Here is a 17,944-nt window from a genome sequence, read left to right as displayed (position 1 = left end):
TTCCTGCTCAGTTCCCGTCTCTTTATTCACCCATACGAGCTCATGTCCAAAGTGTGCCATTTGTGTGTGGACCAGCAGAGACTCACTGATCCTCAGGCTGACAAGGTACAAGAGTGTCTTTACACTGATTGACATAAAAGGTGGCTTCAGTCGTCATGGTTGCTCTAGCATTAACAAGTCATTTTAAGAACCAAGGACAATAATTTGCAATTACAATGTTGTTTACTTTATCTTTAGGCAAGAGTCAGGAAAATTGCTCCCAAGATCCTGCAGTTGCTGACTGAGTGGACGGAGACGTTTCCCTATGACTTCAGGGATGAGAGGATAATGAAGAGCCTGAAGGAACTAACACATCGTCTGAGTTCTGGAGATGAAGTAAGTCTGCCATTTCCAAGTGTTGGAAGATAATTTCAGTGGAAACAATGAGTTTTTTATTCTTGAGGTAATGTCAGCTAAAGGGCAATGCCGTTTTCAAAATAATAGTCACCTGGAAGGTGCAAAGACATTAGCTTATGCCTTTAGTACCACTATTAGCATAGACAGAATAAAACATCTTTGCATAAGTCTTAGCATGGCTTCTTTAGCATTCAACTGGTTAAGACGTAGGATGTAACACGTTGGGTGAGAAGAGTGTCAACACCTGAGCAATGGGGGCTGAGATTTCTTTAGTCCTAAAGCACTCTGACAAGAGGAGTGAGAAGAAGGCTCTTTTGTTTAGCCGCTTTTGTCTTCACTGGTGCTTTTCCACAGGCTGCATTTAAATAGTTCCATTAGCGCTGACTCGTTTGTTACCGTGCTACTGGCTTAGCATTTTTTTCCATCAAAGGGATTTTTCACCACATTTGAGATCATCATTCATGCCAAGTGCTTTCAAAACTTCCCGGGCACAAAAACCAAAGCCACACTGGTTTTGTTATGTGATTATTTGATTAGATTTTATTTTTTACATCTAGTTATCATCCTTCCGTTGTGATCACATCCTTTTGACGTCTATCAGCAAGAGCTTCGTTTTGAATTTGGATAAAGTTGGCAGCTCTCATCAAGTGTTGTCCTCAAACGTCCCTGTGGGCTTTTTTCTCTATCATCCACAGCTGAACAGTCATCCTGTCGTGAACTCTTGATTTTGTAAATGTACAGTGAAATAAAAAAGAGATTTGCTGAATCTAGCTCTGGTCATCTCGCATGGTTGGCGAGCATTAGTGTAATGACTAACAGCAGGGCGCTAGTTAGAATAGGCAGTTTAAGATGAAAGACGCCACCCCATCAGATCCAAACGAATGAGGTTCACTAACTCGAAAAGACAAGCATTCATCCTCTGGTGACTTGTGTAGTAAACACATGTGTGACTATTGATCTGCTTTATCCTGACCCAGGAGATCGATGACCTCCTGCGGCCTTGCTAAGCTCATAGAGGAAATGTGTGCTTGTTGTACCGCCTCCTCAATCTAGTGAAAGGGGCGATAAGGTAATAAGACTGCATGTACAGTCAAAAAAACAACAACATGGAGAACTAAGGATCAATGACATAGTTGACCTCTTTATTTGAAAATGAATTAAAATGTTATTCATGCATACAATAACCTGAATATACCTCTTATGTTGAGCAAGTTTTTAATTTCTGAATTAAAATAAATTTTTGTGTAAAGTCAGTGTCAGGATTATACAATTGTCTGAATATAATGCATAAAAAAAGCCTCATTAAAGGGTGAAATTCTTAAAGAAAACCTTAAGTAGTTTAGCGTAATCTTACACTGTGTGTCAAGGTCAATAAGTCTCATCAAATATCAGATAATTTGACCTTTTAGTGACAAGGCAAGGTTAGTTCAGGTTGTAAAATGTATGTGACCCAAAACATATTTAATTTTTTTACCTTTTTAATATAATTTTATTTTTTTTTTTTAGAAAATTCTTATGTCTACAATCATGTATTCAAAATGTTTTTTTTTTTTATTATTATTATTTGATGATGATGCATGACATTTTTAGTGCCTTTAAATCTTTTTTTTTTTTTTTTAAGTGTTTTTTTTTTCCTTTATTGTATACCGTTTTATATGTTAGCCATAATGATGATCAAATTGTATTTTTAACAGTGTGACCACTTAATGTTTTCTTTATTCAAAAGTCAAAGTATCTTTATGATCTTTACGGATGTAGGCGAGACAAATGAAATCTGTGTTTTGAGTTATGACTGTCTGGTAGATGTGTATCAGTGCATGAAAAGAGCGTCTCATAGTGTGTAGAATGCATTCGTTCATACCATCAATATCTTGACTGTATTATGTAATTCAGTCGCTGTTTTTCTCCCGCCATACGAATGGCATGTACTCGTATGTGAATTTTGTTAATGAGAGTGTCTGTTACTGTGGAACACTGACTCTGCATTGATGGGGGATTCACAGCAATCAGAGACACACAATAGACAATATGTGTATTTATAGCTAGACATGAGCCCATCTGAGTCAAATGTGGTGTATTTTCAAATGTAATGTCCAGTGCTAGCAGCCCATCATAACAAGACCACTATGAAGTGGATTCCAGTTAGGCCTTTTATGTTTTGACCACTCCTGGACCTCAATGGTCCTGACTACTTTGCCAGCAGTTTGTTGACCTGCTGTTTTCTGTCTTTTTAATGGCAGTTGCGTCACAGATCTCTTGCTTTCAGCACAGGAGCTGAGAATAGATGCCGTAACATCTGTCTCCAGACTACAGTTTGGTCCTCAGGCTTCTGGTCAGATTAGATTGTCAATATGCATGTGGTCTTTTGTATAGGAAAGGCAGGGCGCAGTTGTGCATTTGCAGGCACAGCTGTTTGGTGCACATTTGGACACCTTTTGCACAAATCCTGTTTATTGAAAGTAAGGGAGAGCATTCACCCTTGACCTGGGTGTGGTGTGTCAATGCCAGAGTGATCTGTACTGTGAGGTTGTGCCATGTGGATGGCTGTTCCACACTCGTGCCAGGGTTAAAAATGTGGAGGCAGCACACAGGCAGCTTTTTTATTTTTCCACAACAAGTGAGTTGTCTGATCTGCTGCTCAAAATGTCAAGCAGTTATCGCCAAGAACTCCTGCTAAAAAATAATCTTTATTTCCTGTGTGTGTGTGTGTGTGTGTGTGTGTGTGTGTGTGTGTGTGTGTGTGTGTGTGTGTGTTTGTGTGTGTGTGTGTGTGTGTCAGCATATGGTGGACCTTGGAGAGGGAATATTAAGATTCTCTCTGTGATCTTTTAAAGTGCTGCAAGGACTCGTCTCCTCCTGTACTCTCTCTCTCTCGTCAAATCATCAATATTCTTGCATCTGCACAATGTGCTAGAGTGCAGGTTGTTCTGAGCCAGATGGATTTATGTGCCACTGACCTCCTGCACAACAGATTAATGGGCCACTTTTTATTTTCTATGCGTCAGAAATGGGTACAGAAGCCTGACAGAAACGAAAGATGTTTTAAAAACAGTACATTTAGTAAAATACCTATTTTTTTTCTTCTCCTGTTTAAGTAAGGCTTCCCTCAAGTAGTCCGGTTTAAATTCACGGCGTGTTTTTGAGGTCTACTACTTGTAGCCCAATGATTGTCAAGCAGACAGAGGATGTAGATACTTGTCTGACTGATGTTGAGCAAAAAGGCATGACCGTCATCCTGTTCTTATTCAACAGAAGTACAGAACTGTGTCAGGCTCTTATTATTAGATAACTCAACCCCATCTTGTGTTACGAGGGGGAATGGGAGGAATGCAGGACTCTTGTGAACCTTTGAAGGACATGAATGAAGTGCTGCCGTTTCGTAATCCTGCATTAACTGTTTATGTAATATACTCAAGACCCTATCTTGGAACGAGCTGAACCACCGTCATAGCTGACCAATCAAGAGGAAAGGGCTTTTTTCCGCCATTATACGCCTGGAAATCCATTAAATGTTTGCAGGGCAAATACTTTGTGCATTCCCTCAGCTTTTTTATCAGTGTGGGACACATTTTGTTGTCAGTCTTTTCAAACGAATGATTACCTTAAAAGCATGGTTGTAAATCCACGTCTTCTGTCTCTCTGTCTCTCTTCAGCTCTATCGTAAGGCCGTGCAACAGATGACACAAACACTGATCCGTAAGCTCACCACACTGAGTCAGTACGAGGAGGCTCTGGCCAAGATTAACTCCTCTGTGACCGACAGACTAACAGTGCTGAAGACCAAACCTCAGTCCATCCAGAGAGACATTCTGACCATCTGCAGCGACCCCTTCATCCTGGCACAGCAACTCACACACATTGAACTGGTGAGTGGAACTTCCTCGGTTTACATGACCTTACATTCCTCAGCTCACTGTGGGTTTGGATTGATTTGTTTACTAAATCAATAATCTGTGCAGTTGTTTTCAAGGTGACCATTTGGACTTAACTGCAAAGGTTAAGTTGATATCATCATCTTTATTTTTCAGGAAAGACTGAGCTACATCGGACCAGAGGAGTTTGTTCAGGCGTTTGTTCAGAAAGACCTTCTTGATAACGACAAGGTAACAGTCCCTTCCTGTTTATGGTCAGCAAGGTCAACTTAAAATATACATAATTCAAATATGATGTCTTGCTCTCACTACAACAAATATCCGACTCTGACAAATCAATACTCACAATGTTTACGTTAACCCTTGGGTTCAATGCGGTGTCACCTATTTCACACAGCATTCACAGCACATTCCTCGTCTAATCTATCATCGTCCAAGCTTCCCTCGTCACGTTCCACACAGTGTCCTGTTGTGGCCAAAGCCTAGCAACTGGTTTCTCACAATAACCTGCCAAAAGTTTGCTCAGCCCTGCCTTGTAATGCCTGTTGCTGTCTGGCTGCTAGGCAACAGCCCGTGTGCGATTTTCTCTTTTGTTCTGGTCGCCGTCTCTCCAGAGGGTCCTTGTGCATCACCATGGCTCTCTGATGTTGTCCGTCAAAGGTAGAGTAGGGTGGATTGGGCATTGTGTGATGGACGGCACAGTCAGACCGTAGGAATGTGAGGAATGAAGGGTTAGAGTGACCCAAGCTTTCAGACAGAGTGTCTGTACACATTCCCTAAACAGATAATAGCACAGGGCCCAGTGAGCTCTCTGATTGAATGTGCATTGTTGGAGATCATCAGTCATCTCAGAGGCCTTTGTTCTTGGGATGGGAATGTAGGAATCACAGATCCCAGCATGCAAAGTTCTGTGAGATCACTTAAAGAGCAATATTTCACAGATGATGAACTGTTTAAATTCATGCCAAACGTTTTAGAGCTCAGAATTTAGGATGAAAAATAGATGCACCCAAAATTCTGGCTGATACAGGTAAATTAAAATAGCAGATATTATAAATCTATGCTAGTTTGGTACCGATAAATAAAAAATGCTGATATTGGCAGCTAACCAATATGGTGCTGCTTAAAATGTGCATCCCTAATAAAGACAATTTGAAAAGTGAACTGGAAAACATTATGGCAGAATATCCTAAATGAAGCTCTTGACCAAACTCAAGCCTCATTGTAATTAGAATGATGATATTGACCTTTTGAAATTTGGATTCTTGCAGAGATGCTTTGGTGATCACAAAAAAGCAAGTAACCTGGAGGCTTATGTCGAGTGGTTCAACAGGCTCAGCTACCTGGTGGCGACAGAGATTTGCATGGTAATAATCTGCTTTTATTGCTTTGTCTCATCCCGCAACTCGCATTTCTGCAGGTTGTGTTGCACAATTAGTGATTCTAATGTGATTTTAAATATAAGGCTTGTAGAAAATATACACTACCTTTCAAAAGAGTCAGTAAGTTCACGAGGTCCTGCTGTTCTTTCTATTCATCAAAGAACCCTGAAAAAACTGTACCACAGTTTCCACGAGAATATTAAGCAGCACAACTGTTTTCAGCATAGATAATAAGAAATGTGTCTTGAAGAGCAAATGGGCATATTAAATGGATCATGTGACACTGAAGAAAATTCAGCTTTGTCATGACAGGAATAAATTACATTTAAAAAATATTAAAATATGTCACAATTGTACTCTTTTTATTCTATTTTTGATCCAATAATTGCAGTCTTGGTGAGCATCAGAGACTTACAAAAACATGTTAAAAAATCTTACCGACCCCAACTTTTGAATGGTTGTGTAGATAACATTAGATTTTGTATCATGAAAGTTTCTAAACTATTAAGTATTTAATGAGCTTTTAAATCAGAAGCTATGAATATAACTTTTTTTTGGTGTTCATAAATATTGCTTGGTTTTCTCATGCAGCCTGTAAAGAAGAAACATCGGGCTCGAGTCATCGAGTTCTTCATTGACGTGGCACGAGAATGCTTCAACATTGGCAACTTCAACTCGCTCATGGCCATCATTAGTGAGTGTTTTGCCGTCCCTTGCTACACTTTGCTCCAGTTCTTACAGCTACAGAAAGCTCTTTTGTTCCCCACAAATCAGTTTGGATAATACAGTTAGCTGTTTTGGCAGGATTTGGTTTGCTTTTCTAATCTCTGCTCTTGTACACTTAACACACACAACAATGTCAAACCTCTTACAGACTCTTCAAAACAATTTATCACTTTATTTGTGTGTTTGTTTAGCTCTGCGGAGAGTCTTCTTTAGCTATTCGTCAAGGTTTAGATAATGAATTTTTGCCTTAATTTTGATTCATCTGTATCCGGTCCATTGTTCAATAATCTACAGATAATCTTTAGCTAAAATATATTCCAAACAATTTTGTTGTTTGTGTTAGCCTTTTGATAATATTTAGTACACTTTACCAGCGATAATATAATAAAATAATGATTAGCTACATTAATCATTCACTCAGTTCTCTGAGCACACGCCCAGGCCTGTGCCTGAGGCATTATGGGTAGGGGAACAGGAGTGGAGAGAGCCAGGAGAAGAGGCAGCTGTTCAGCCTGTGTGAGCGAGAGCTGGAACGAGGGAGCGGCATCCCTCAGGCAGATGGTCGGTGCTGACCAATCCAATAGACTGAGTGAGGGTCAGACTCATTGAGAGGGGGATTGTGGGAGGGAGGGAGTGGAACCAGCTGTCCTTTCCCTGGTCATTCCCTGGAGACGAGCCCACAGGCCGGGGCTCTTACACAAGCCTCTCTCCCTGGAGATGGAAGGCTGATATTAAAGTCACTGAAAGAGAACAAACAAGTCATGGGAAAGGTTGATCACTCCTGCTTGTGTGTTTTGGAGGCAGCATACATTGTGTGACGTGAATGGAGCGTCAGCGTATGGCTAGGACTGAAAGATCATTTGCTCTAGTATCATGTTAGAGTGCCGAAGGAGCTCTGGGCCTGACACCTGTTAGTATAGACAGATTGCTAATGGTACTAAAGCCTCAGATGGCTCTTTTGTAGATGAATAGATAGTGTTGCTGCTATTGTTCAGGCTTAAAACTGGGGAAGAAAAATCTGAAATGACTGAATTTTAGATACAGATCACAGCATATTCAGTTGAATGTGCATGTATGAACTACAGATATCAATGTTTCCCTTGTTCCATCAATTAATTCCTTTGTCTCCGTAAATATATTTTACTTCTGTAATTTAACACATGCTGCTATTAAATTGTTTGGGTCAGTACATTTTTTCTGTTCCGCAAGGACACATTAACTTGATCAAAAGTCAAAGACATTTAAAGATTTCTATTTCAAATAAATGCTGTTCTTTTCATCTGTTCATCAAAGAATCCTAAAAAAATCTATCATGGTTTCCACGAAAAATATTAAGAAGCAAAACTGTTTTCATCATCGATAATAATAAGTAATGTTTTTAAGCACAATAATATTACTAATACATTTTAAAATATATTCAAATAGAAAACTGTTATTTTAAATACTTTAAGTAAATGCAGCCTTTGTGAGCATGAGAGACCTACAAAAGCTTACCAACCCCAAACTGTGTATTTGTGTAAAAAAAAAAACTTCTGGAATTGTTTGTCACAAGAGATGTTTTATATATACTAAATTGGAGCCAGACTGAGTTGCTAAACAATGTCGAAGAATGTGTTAGGAAAGTAGTTGAGGTGAATTTTGATTTTGCATTTATTTTAAAGCTTCAGAAACAAGTAGATTAACATCTAATTAAGACCTAGTAAGAAATGATGCTGTCATCAGTACAGAAGTGGTTGACCCACCCCTAGTGATTTCCAGTCAACACTCTGACCTCATCTGGTCGTTAGTGCTGACTGCACAAGCCCACCGTGACCCTCGGCACTATAAGCCTCACCTATTGTCGGAGGGAAATGGTGCTCCTGCTAATGTCATTGTTCATGTGGGCTCATGGGCTTACACTGCTCTATTTGCCATAGAGAAAATGCACCTCTGACAGGAAACAGTGTGCTGCAGTGTGCTGACCTGTGTCTCTTTCTATGTGTGTCTTTCAGCTGGGATGAATATGAGCCCAGTGTCACGGCTCAAGAAGACCTGGGGCAAAGTCAAAACCGCCAAATTTGATATACTGGAGGTATGTATTTCATCATGTTGGGATTGATAATTGTCTTTTTACAGCAGAGGGTGGGTGTGACTCACTGAAGTGAGGGAAACATGTAGGGGACAACGTGAGTGGGAAGAAATCATGGTGAATGCAGTGCTGACATGGCACTAATCATATTAAGTGTCCGACCCTGGCTCTTGTCCCCCGTGACTCATGCATGCATGATGCTCAAACCCCTGACAATATGGACGCCATATCTTGCCAATTTTAGTCTCAAGTGGGCGAGAATTGTTGCTTTTGTGTCATTATTTTTCTGAAGCACAACATGCAATTCTCCCTTTGAGTGGGTGTGCAAATGTTTACAAAGCTTTTTAAGCCAAATTTGAAAGGGGCTGAGATCTTTAAGGCTTTCATTTTGAATCTGCATACTGTGTTTACTGTCTAAAGAGGGTTTTGTGTCTTGCTTTATCTTTAGACAGAAAAAGGCCTTGAACTTGATATATGACTTATGTACACGACACACACACCTACACACGGTTCAGTCTCGCCGTTTGTCTTGCAGCATTTTGATGTGTAAATAGGCACTGTATATCTCGTCTTCAGGGAGGTTCAGCCTCTGTAAAACACGCAACACTCTTTCTTTTCTCTCACTCTGCCTTCCTCTTGTTTTGTTCAAAGACAATGGAGAATTGTAGGATAAAAGGATGCCATGCCTTCCCTGTAGAATCTAAATCTTTAATGCTAAAGCTGCAGATATTCACCTATAGGTCCCTAATAAAGTTTATAACTTGTTCACCTAAAATGGTTTTCAATTTTTTTTTCTATTTCTATTTTAAGACTCTGCTATTCTTTAATATTGAGAACGAGTTTTAGAACTATATCTTTATCGTTATCTTTATAGTTATCGTTCATGGTGTGAACGGGGCTTAAGAGACTTCTTTTAAAAAATTAAAAAATCGTACTGACCACAAACCTTTGAACCATAATCTAAGAAAACTGCTGCTTTAAAGCTGGCTTAAGATAACTGAAGCGTCTCACCTGCCGGCAAAAATGTTAATGAAGACTGAAAGCGCATGACTTGGATCATCTTACTTGGTTCCCATGAAAGAAAGTAATTAGAGTGACTCCGGTTGGTTAAAGTTCTAACTGAGACTTAATCATGTTGAATGGGCTTAGAGCTCATTAGAAACTTCAGTTTGTACATTTTTCAGGCCAAGTCCCGAGGTTGGTGCATAAACCTGCTTTTGTCTTTATTCTCAGCACCAGATGGATCCCTCTAGCAATTTCTACAACTACAGAACAGCGCTGCGTGGAGCCACTCAGAGATCCATCACTGCTCATAGTAGCAGAGAGAAGGTAATGCGCTTCGTTTCTCCTTCCTGAAGTTTTCTCACGTAAATTGTAGGAACGTTTGTTTCATAACACTGTTTGGATTCAGGCAGCACGTACTTACAAAAATGGTGTTTGAAATGTGTTGTGATATGTTTTATTGATATTAGCAACAAACGTAATGAGGACAATGATACAATGAGACACATTACGTAAAAGATGCCAGTGATTGGCTTGAAAGTGCAGATCCCAATCCAGAAGCATTGTATTTACACTAAATTGAGGTAGTGTCTGGCCTCTTTGGCCGAGAGTTATGTAATAACAAGGGTAGAGGACAGTGGGCCGTTTGAGGATGATTTGCTGAAGGCAAGGCGTCAGATGGGACATTCTGTTTCCTCTTCAAAATGTGCTCCATTCTCGTCATAAAAACATTGGCAGTCGGCCAGTTAACTAAATGTTCTGATACTCTTAAGTGTTCATCCGGTATTTGAGTCTGCCAAAAGGAAGCTCAATATTGTTCATGTCTTCGTTAAAATGCACGCCTATTTTGAGTATTCTTATACATTTTTTTGTATATTGTTTGTTTTTGTTAAGCTTCGTAAGGATTGTTTTGCATCTTTGACTGGTTAGGGAGGAGATCTACGCTGTGTGGGTTTGTGTGGTGAGACAGAATGTTCCAGAGCAACACTGGAATGCTCAGCTTTTCCGTGGGGGGGACGTGTTTTTTTTGCATCACAGTGGCCCATGTCACTTGTTTTTCCCTAAAATCAGATATGTTTAGGCTTTGGAATGTGTTGTTACTTTAAAGATATAAGGGACAAAATAAGTGCATGTTCAAGGGTAGGAATTTCCACTGTAAACAAATTAAATCAGGAATGCATTACTGCTCTCTTAATGTCTTTAACTCATCAACTGGTTTGACTGCTCGTATTTTTGACCTTTTGTTTTGTTCACCACTGGGTATTGCACTTATTTTAAGCTTGATTTGAACTTGAGGTTAACTAGTCACATGGGACTGTACTCTAATGCCTGTAGTTTTGTTTTGTTGTGATTTTGTTTTGGCTTATTTCTTTCTTTCTCAGTTTTGGAGTGATGCTCAGGCTTAAAAAGACTTGTTTTGTCTTGAAATGTATATATAAAATAAATGTAAATGAAAAATAATTTGAGGATGTTGATTGCATGGAATGATTTAATATATTAATATGGTAAAATAAAAGGTATTTATTTAAATTGTCTAATTTTAGAATTGTTAATAGCAAATTTTTTTTTTACATTTTAAAATTTTATTTTATTTTTTACTTGAAATTTTTTTGCTTGGTGTGCCTTGAATTTAGTCTTGAATCACTGTTTTCCACATCTGATGTGCATGGCTACCTCATAGCTCGAATGGGAGGTGGATTGTTTTTTTTGTTTGTTTTGTTTTGTTTTTTTTAAATACAGAAGTGACACTATTTTGAAAGACACCTTTGTTTATCACGTTGAAGCTAAATTTGCTACAATAGAGTTGGGAATTCGGCGTCATGTACACACCACTGCTTCCTTGTGTCATGAATCATTGTTAATGCCCTCCAAAGTGGTAGATCCAGTTGTGCTGTGCCCTGTAGGCTTTTAGAAGCTGTTATAAAAGCAGTTCCCTAATTACAGTGATGATAACCCTTAGATGGATTCCAGTGAGGCTGCTTGATTTGGTTGCATGTTTTTTTTTCTTGGTTTTTGGCCAGTTATAGCTGTTATATAATCTTGTTCCCTTTTTGCCTTCCAGATTGTTATCCCTTTCTTCAGTCTCTTGATTAAAGACATTTACTTCCTCAACGAAGGATGTGCCAACAGGCTCCTGAACGGACAAGTCAATTTTGAGGTAATTCCTGGTTCTTGGCTTGGCCAGTACATGCAAGCTAACATGATGCATAGAAACAACTGCCGTCACAGCTACTGAATAACAATGGATGGTTGAGAAAGCACCGTCACATAGCAACAGAAGCATCCAGATTTAGTTCATTGACATATACATCTGTTGAAATGAAGTTTCAAGGGCATCAATTCAGCGTGACAGTAGTTAGAAATGAAACACAGGCGATGATTTCTAACAAAATGAATCTTGACTGTGCTGCAGAAATTCTGGGAGCTGGCCAAACAAGTGATGGAGTTCATGACATGGAAGAAGGTGGAGTGTCCTTTTGATAGAGACCGCAAGATTCTGCAGTATCTCCTGACCGCACCAGTCTTCAGTGAAGATGGTACAGATGTTTTGTGATGTTTTTTAATGCTAGCTTACGATTAATTGCAGTCAAGGTTAAGTACAGTTTTTGCAGTGGCGATCATCAATTATAAACCTCAGAATTCCAAACATTGAGGGCAGACAGTGGTTTTGCTGATTAAACATCATTTCTGCATTGTATCTTACTTGTTTACTGTCAACTCGTGTCATCAACCTGTTCTAATGACACAAGATACCAGCCACAAAGACAATTGCGTTGTCACGATTGTCTCAGGCGTAAAATGCCGTCATGCTAAATGACCAAGTGACACAAGTTCAGATCATTCCTCAAGAATGAAAACGGGTGGCTTTGTTTTCTGTTGCTGACACACTCGTCTCATCTCAATGATCTCTCAACAGCTTTGTATCTGGCATCATATGAGAGTGAAGGACCAGAGAACAACATGGAGAAAGACAGATGGAAATCTCTCAGGTGTGTATGATATGATTCTTCAGGGCTGTTGATTGACAGCTATCTTCTGCGTTCAGATGCTGAGATTGTTCTTGACCTGTCTGAAGAGCAACTTTTGCCCGTTTGCCAAATGAATAGCTAATGAAAAGATTTAATTAACAAGGGTTCCCCACTGTCAGAGAAATATCAGGGGATTTAAATTGTGTTGTCCAGGCCAAGAAAAAGAATAATTCATAAAATCTTAAAAAGCCATTCTATAATGAATGTACCTTCTTCTAGTAATGCTATTCTTCTAATTGTTAAATATTACTTGTTAAGAGTACAATATGCTCACAAGCCATAGTAATATATGATCTATAAGCAACTTATTTGTATTACAATTTTTAAAATTTCTTATTCGCTAATAACAAACGTTCATGCTAATTCAATAGTCAAAAACTGTACAAACATTGAATTAAGCACGTTATTTGTATTACATTTTTTATATATTTTTTGCACATAGTTTGCCTTTGTCTCACTAGGAAGACTACATGCAATCCAAATTATTGAAATGGTCTTTTGAGAATTATATTGTGTAGCCTTCATGTTTTACAGTATTTATTACACTTTTTATAAAGGAGTACATTGTCTGTTTTTGATCTCACATTTGTTTCAATCAATTGTTTAAAATATAAACAACCGACAAAACATCTTCCATTCATGCTTGCCAAAGATCACGCAGTGATAGATACACACACATATGTGCTTGGAAAGGGTGAGACCTCTTGGCTCTTGCTTAGTCACGTTTTCTGATGGCTTTACAGCTCAAGAGGGATAGCTAGAGAGAGAGAGATTGCAGAGGCAAACGGTGGACTGCGGTTTTGTTTAGTTTTTTTGCTCCAATGCGACAGGATCTGTCACAGCACCAGATTCTGTCTGTATCAGCAGTTCGTGCTCCAGCCCTCTCAGAGCTTGTATGACTCTCAGTGTTTCCACGTGAAGATAGTAGCCCTCCAGAAAACAGGGCAGAGCTTCCAGGAAAAGACAAGCCAGCTGAAGAATAATATCCGTTATTGCTAGTCTGAAACCAGTTTATACTTGATTTATCAGGTCTAGGGCACTGGACTTGGATCATCACACAGGGCAGACACTATACAGCGTGTCCAGAAATTTTTTTTTTTCGACCTCATAATGCGATTTTAAGTACAGAACATCAAATGCTCTGTATATTTGCTCCTCCATTTATGAGGTAGATCATTTTGAATCATTTTATTTGACTGTTCTAGTTATTAAACGATTCTTTTGCTTCATTTCTGCAGGTCATCTTTGCTGAACAGGACATAATCCCGTGAGGAGCTCAAAACCAAGTGAACCCTGACAAGCAGGCTGTGTCCCCCTTTTGCCCCCTCCAAAAGTGAGAAGTATCCCTGTTTTTCAAGGGAGATGACAATCCGTATTTTGATGAATGGTGCATTTTTGTGTTGGAAAGAGCAGCATCTTTTTACAAGGCCCTTCTCTTTCTGTCTTTCATACTGGATATTTCAGGCTTTTCATCTCTTTGTGCAGACTTTTGTGCTCCTTTTCCCCCTCTTTAAAACATGATTTGAGCAGGAAAAATGTGTTGGTTGTGTCTCTTGACTACAAACCAATCTGTGCTGTCGTTCTTCTCTGTTGACTTCAAGAGTTTGCTGCTGGTTGGCAAACTCAATTGGAACAGGTTGGGGAAAAGGAGAAAAACAAAAAGATTATAAACCAGCATTATGTGTACTGGGTTCCAGTACTATGTATCTTTATTGTACATGAAGCATTAATTTAAGTATAGATTTATGTTGTCACTATATTTTGATATTGTGTTTGTCAGTTTTTTTATCCATACGAGATGTGAGTAATGCATTGCTTTAACCTCTGTGAGTGACCACTGATGTGTGCGTGATAAGCCCGCTGAGGGTTGTAGAATGCACTGGATGCTACTATGAATAAAGATGTCAATTTTTTTCTTGTAAGCTCTTTTGTGGTAACTCTGCAGCATTAAGCTCCCCCATCCCTTTTTCTTGTTGTCAAGGCTTTGCTGTAGACGTATGTTGAATGTTGATGGAAAAACAGTGTTCGTTTGTCAGTGTTACAGTTGTAATGCTGTTTCTTACACAATGAAGGTGATGTATATAGAAGGACAGCTCACTGTGTGTCAGACAATTCTCCCAAGTGCTGTTGTGTACAGTCTTGGCCACAGCCAGTGGTTAATGGTGTTATGTCACCCTCTGGTGGTGAAGGGGAACAATACATCATACGGACTAGGCTATCAGGGAGGAGTTGATTACATGAAGACTTGTCATACCTGTGGTAGTTGAGATTTGAGTCCATTTGTATAGGATCTATTAGATTTTATTACTGTTATTTTATTAATATTTTCTTTTGATTTTATTTATTGGCCTCAAAAATATCTGTAGTTGTCCTGTTTTTGTCTGCATTGTTTTCAAATATTTTAAAGATATTTACAGGCTTTATTATATTCTGTTATTTTGTACTAGGTACATGTTTTATAGTAATCAGATCTAATATTCTAATATAGATCTAATATTTTATAATGTTTATAAAAGTTTGTATGCGGAAAAAACTAATATTTGAAGGTACTAGTGCATAATATGAAGTTAATGTATGTCAGTCTACCCTTTTTTTCCTTATTGGAAACTTTCCACAAATGCATACATTCTTTTTTTCTATGTAAATATCATGTCTTTTTCTCCACTCTGTATATTGGTATGTATTTTGATTGTCCGGGCAGATTGTAGAACCTCGTGAGTAGCAGTATGGAGTGAACGAGTAAAAAAGAGGAATTAAAGAATGCCTATGAAATGAAGCGTGTTTGTGTCTGTGTGTGTCGTAACTCTTGTTAGGAAACAGTCATTTTGAATATGCTGAATTTTCATATTAAAAAGATTTGCTAAGTGAATAATATTCTGAGGGTATTAGTTTTAGGTGTAGTATATGTACTGAAGGATAATTTTTTTTAACTCTTAGTGATATCATTCAATAGTTTGGGGTCTGTGATATTTTTAAAAATGATTTTGAAAGAAGTCTGTTATGTTTACCAAGGCTGCATTTATTTGATAAAAAAATAAAACTAATATTTTGTTTTAATAATAATAATAATGTAATAATATTGTTTAATAATAACTAACAAAGTAATAATTTTATTACAACTTAAAACAACTATTTTCTATTGTAATATATTTATATATTAATATATTTTAAAATGTAATCAATTTATTCCTGTGATGACAAAGCTGAATTTTCTGGTTTTGTGCTCATGAAACTTTATTATTATTATTATTATTAATATCAATGTTGAAAACGGTGCTGCTTAATTTTGTGTAAACTTTTACACTTTTTCTTTTTCACGTTTTTTTGATGAATATAAAGTTATTTATTTGGAATTTAAAAAATGCAACAATGTAAAAGTCTTTATTGTCACCCCTGATCAATTTAACTTTCAATCCTCTGTTATAAGCAATGAATATATATAAACAATCAGTGAAAGGTAGGGTCTGATGAGGTAGATCATAAATCTTCATGGTAGGCTTTGCGTTGTACTGTATAGTCTGTGAAGTTCAGCTCTCCAAACAGTCCTCCAAAGATCCTGGCTGACCTGGGTGGTGTTATTGTCGAGTTCAGCTCAACAGTGATGTTGTAATGAATTGTTTGCTTATGTTGAGCTTCCAGCCTGAGATTCAAGCAGTCCATGTAGGATCATCAGGCTGGAATAAAAGGTAGAGCTGTGAGTTTTCTTCATATAGCAGAAGGATGATAGCACCAAGTGATGATGTGTATACTGAGAAGAGGAGGGCACTGCAAAAATGGCAGAACAAGCCGTTTTCTGTTGGTGGCTGATTTAAACGATGTTACAATGAAGAAAACCAGTGATCTGTAATCAATTTATATTGTACTTATGCAGATTTCTGTAGTATACACAATAGATTCATATAAATTATAATAATTGTAGTGATAATGTTTAAAAACATTTAAAATTCATGATGTATTGTACACTTTTGAGGATGGTCCACCTTCAAACGCTTATACGGGAGAACAGAAATGGGCCTCTGTCTCCATCTACTATTTAAAAAAACTATGGTCCGAAAACCAGTCAGAATCTGGTGGCAATGTCATCTGCTGGTGTTGGTCCATTGTGTTTTTTGAAAACCAACGTCACTGCACCCGTTTACCAAGAAAGTTTGGAGCACTTCATGCTTCCTTCTGCTGACCAGCTTTTTGAAGATGCTGATTTCATTTTCCACCTGGCACCTGCCCACACTGCCATAAGCACCAAAAGTTGGTTAAATGACCATGGCCACTATATATATATGTATGTGTGTGTATGTGTGTGTATTATTTAATGTTTATTTTTTTATTTAGTTTATAATTTCAGCGTCCTACACTGCTGTGGTTCTGTAGAGCTGTCACTGTAATATTTGCTGAATGTGATGCAAAGTTCATATTAATGGCAGCCAGCTTTGAATGATATATTAGTCACTTCAGTTGCAAGAAGCTTCAGCCGCTCTGATGTAAGTCACTGGCACTGATTCACGTAAATGCAGTTAAATCAATTCAGCTGTCTCTGGGATTGCTTTAATAGCACTGTGAACTCTCTCTCTCTCTCTCTCTCTCTCTCTCTCTCTCTCTCTCTCTGTGTGTGTGTGTGTGTGTGTGTGTGTGGATACATGAATGTACTTATAACGTTCTATAGCTCAGGCTCAGACGATAGGATTTAGGTATCAATGCAATGATGGGATAGAGTCTAGTCTGTTCTAATCAGTTTCATGACTAGTTTGTACACTTTTTACTTCAGCAAATTTTTATAGAATTGCTTCATTTTTAGAACGTTTCTGATTGTGATATGCATTTATGCTGTGCGGGTGAGTTGGCACAACGGAACATGCTGCTAAACAGCCTATAACAGGCTTTTTTTGAGAGGGTGCTCGCTGCAGAGCCAAATGGGAGGAGCTGGAGCTCTAGCTCCCCCTCGCTGGATGTAATGGGTGGAGCTAGACACCCAACCACTCCCTAACCCTACCCCTTACCCTATCGCTAAACATAACTCCACCCATTAGTTCACACAGAGGTGGAGCTGGACATCCAGAGAGGGGGAGCTGGAGGTCATTTGGCTCTGCAGTGAGCAGTACTTGCTTTTTTTCAGTAATATGAAACAGTTATGAAAGAGAGTGAGAGAGAGTGAAAACAAAAAATGTAACGGGTCATGTACAGAGAGGGGGCGCTGGAGAGCCAGAGGGGGGGAGCTGGAGGTCATTTGGCTCTGCAGTGAGCAGTACTTGCTTTTTTTCAGTAATATGAAACAGTTATGAAAGAGAGTGAGAGAGAGTGAAAACAAAAAATGTAACGGGTCATGTACAAAAATATTGAATGATTAATGATTTAAAACGTGACATTTATCATTTAACAACATTTTGATTAATTCATAACATTTCAACAGAAAACAACAAATATATGAATAACTGAGTATATTATATATATATATATATATATATATAAAGAGAG

At 38.3% G+C, this 17,944-nt stretch overlaps 1 pseudogene; it reads left to right on the top strand.

Annotated features, from left to right (window-relative positions):
• The window catches only part of LOC107661228 (ras-GEF domain-containing family member 1B-A-like), a 69,323-nt pseudogene extending 54,076 nt beyond the window's left edge, over window positions 1–15,247 (top strand).
• Window positions 15,248–17,944: the final 2,697 nt, after the last annotated feature.

The sequence above is a fragment of the Sinocyclocheilus anshuiensis genome, unplaced genomic scaffold (genome assembly GCF_001515605.1).
Source record: "Sinocyclocheilus anshuiensis isolate Anshui unplaced genomic scaffold, SAMN03320099.WGS_v1.1 scaffold1365, whole genome shotgun sequence".
Lineage (NCBI taxonomy): Eukaryota > Metazoa > Chordata > Actinopteri > Cypriniformes > Cyprinidae > Sinocyclocheilus > Sinocyclocheilus anshuiensis.
The sequence above is the reverse complement of the archived record's forward strand: the minus strand, read 5'-3'. Positions and strand labels throughout refer to the sequence as shown.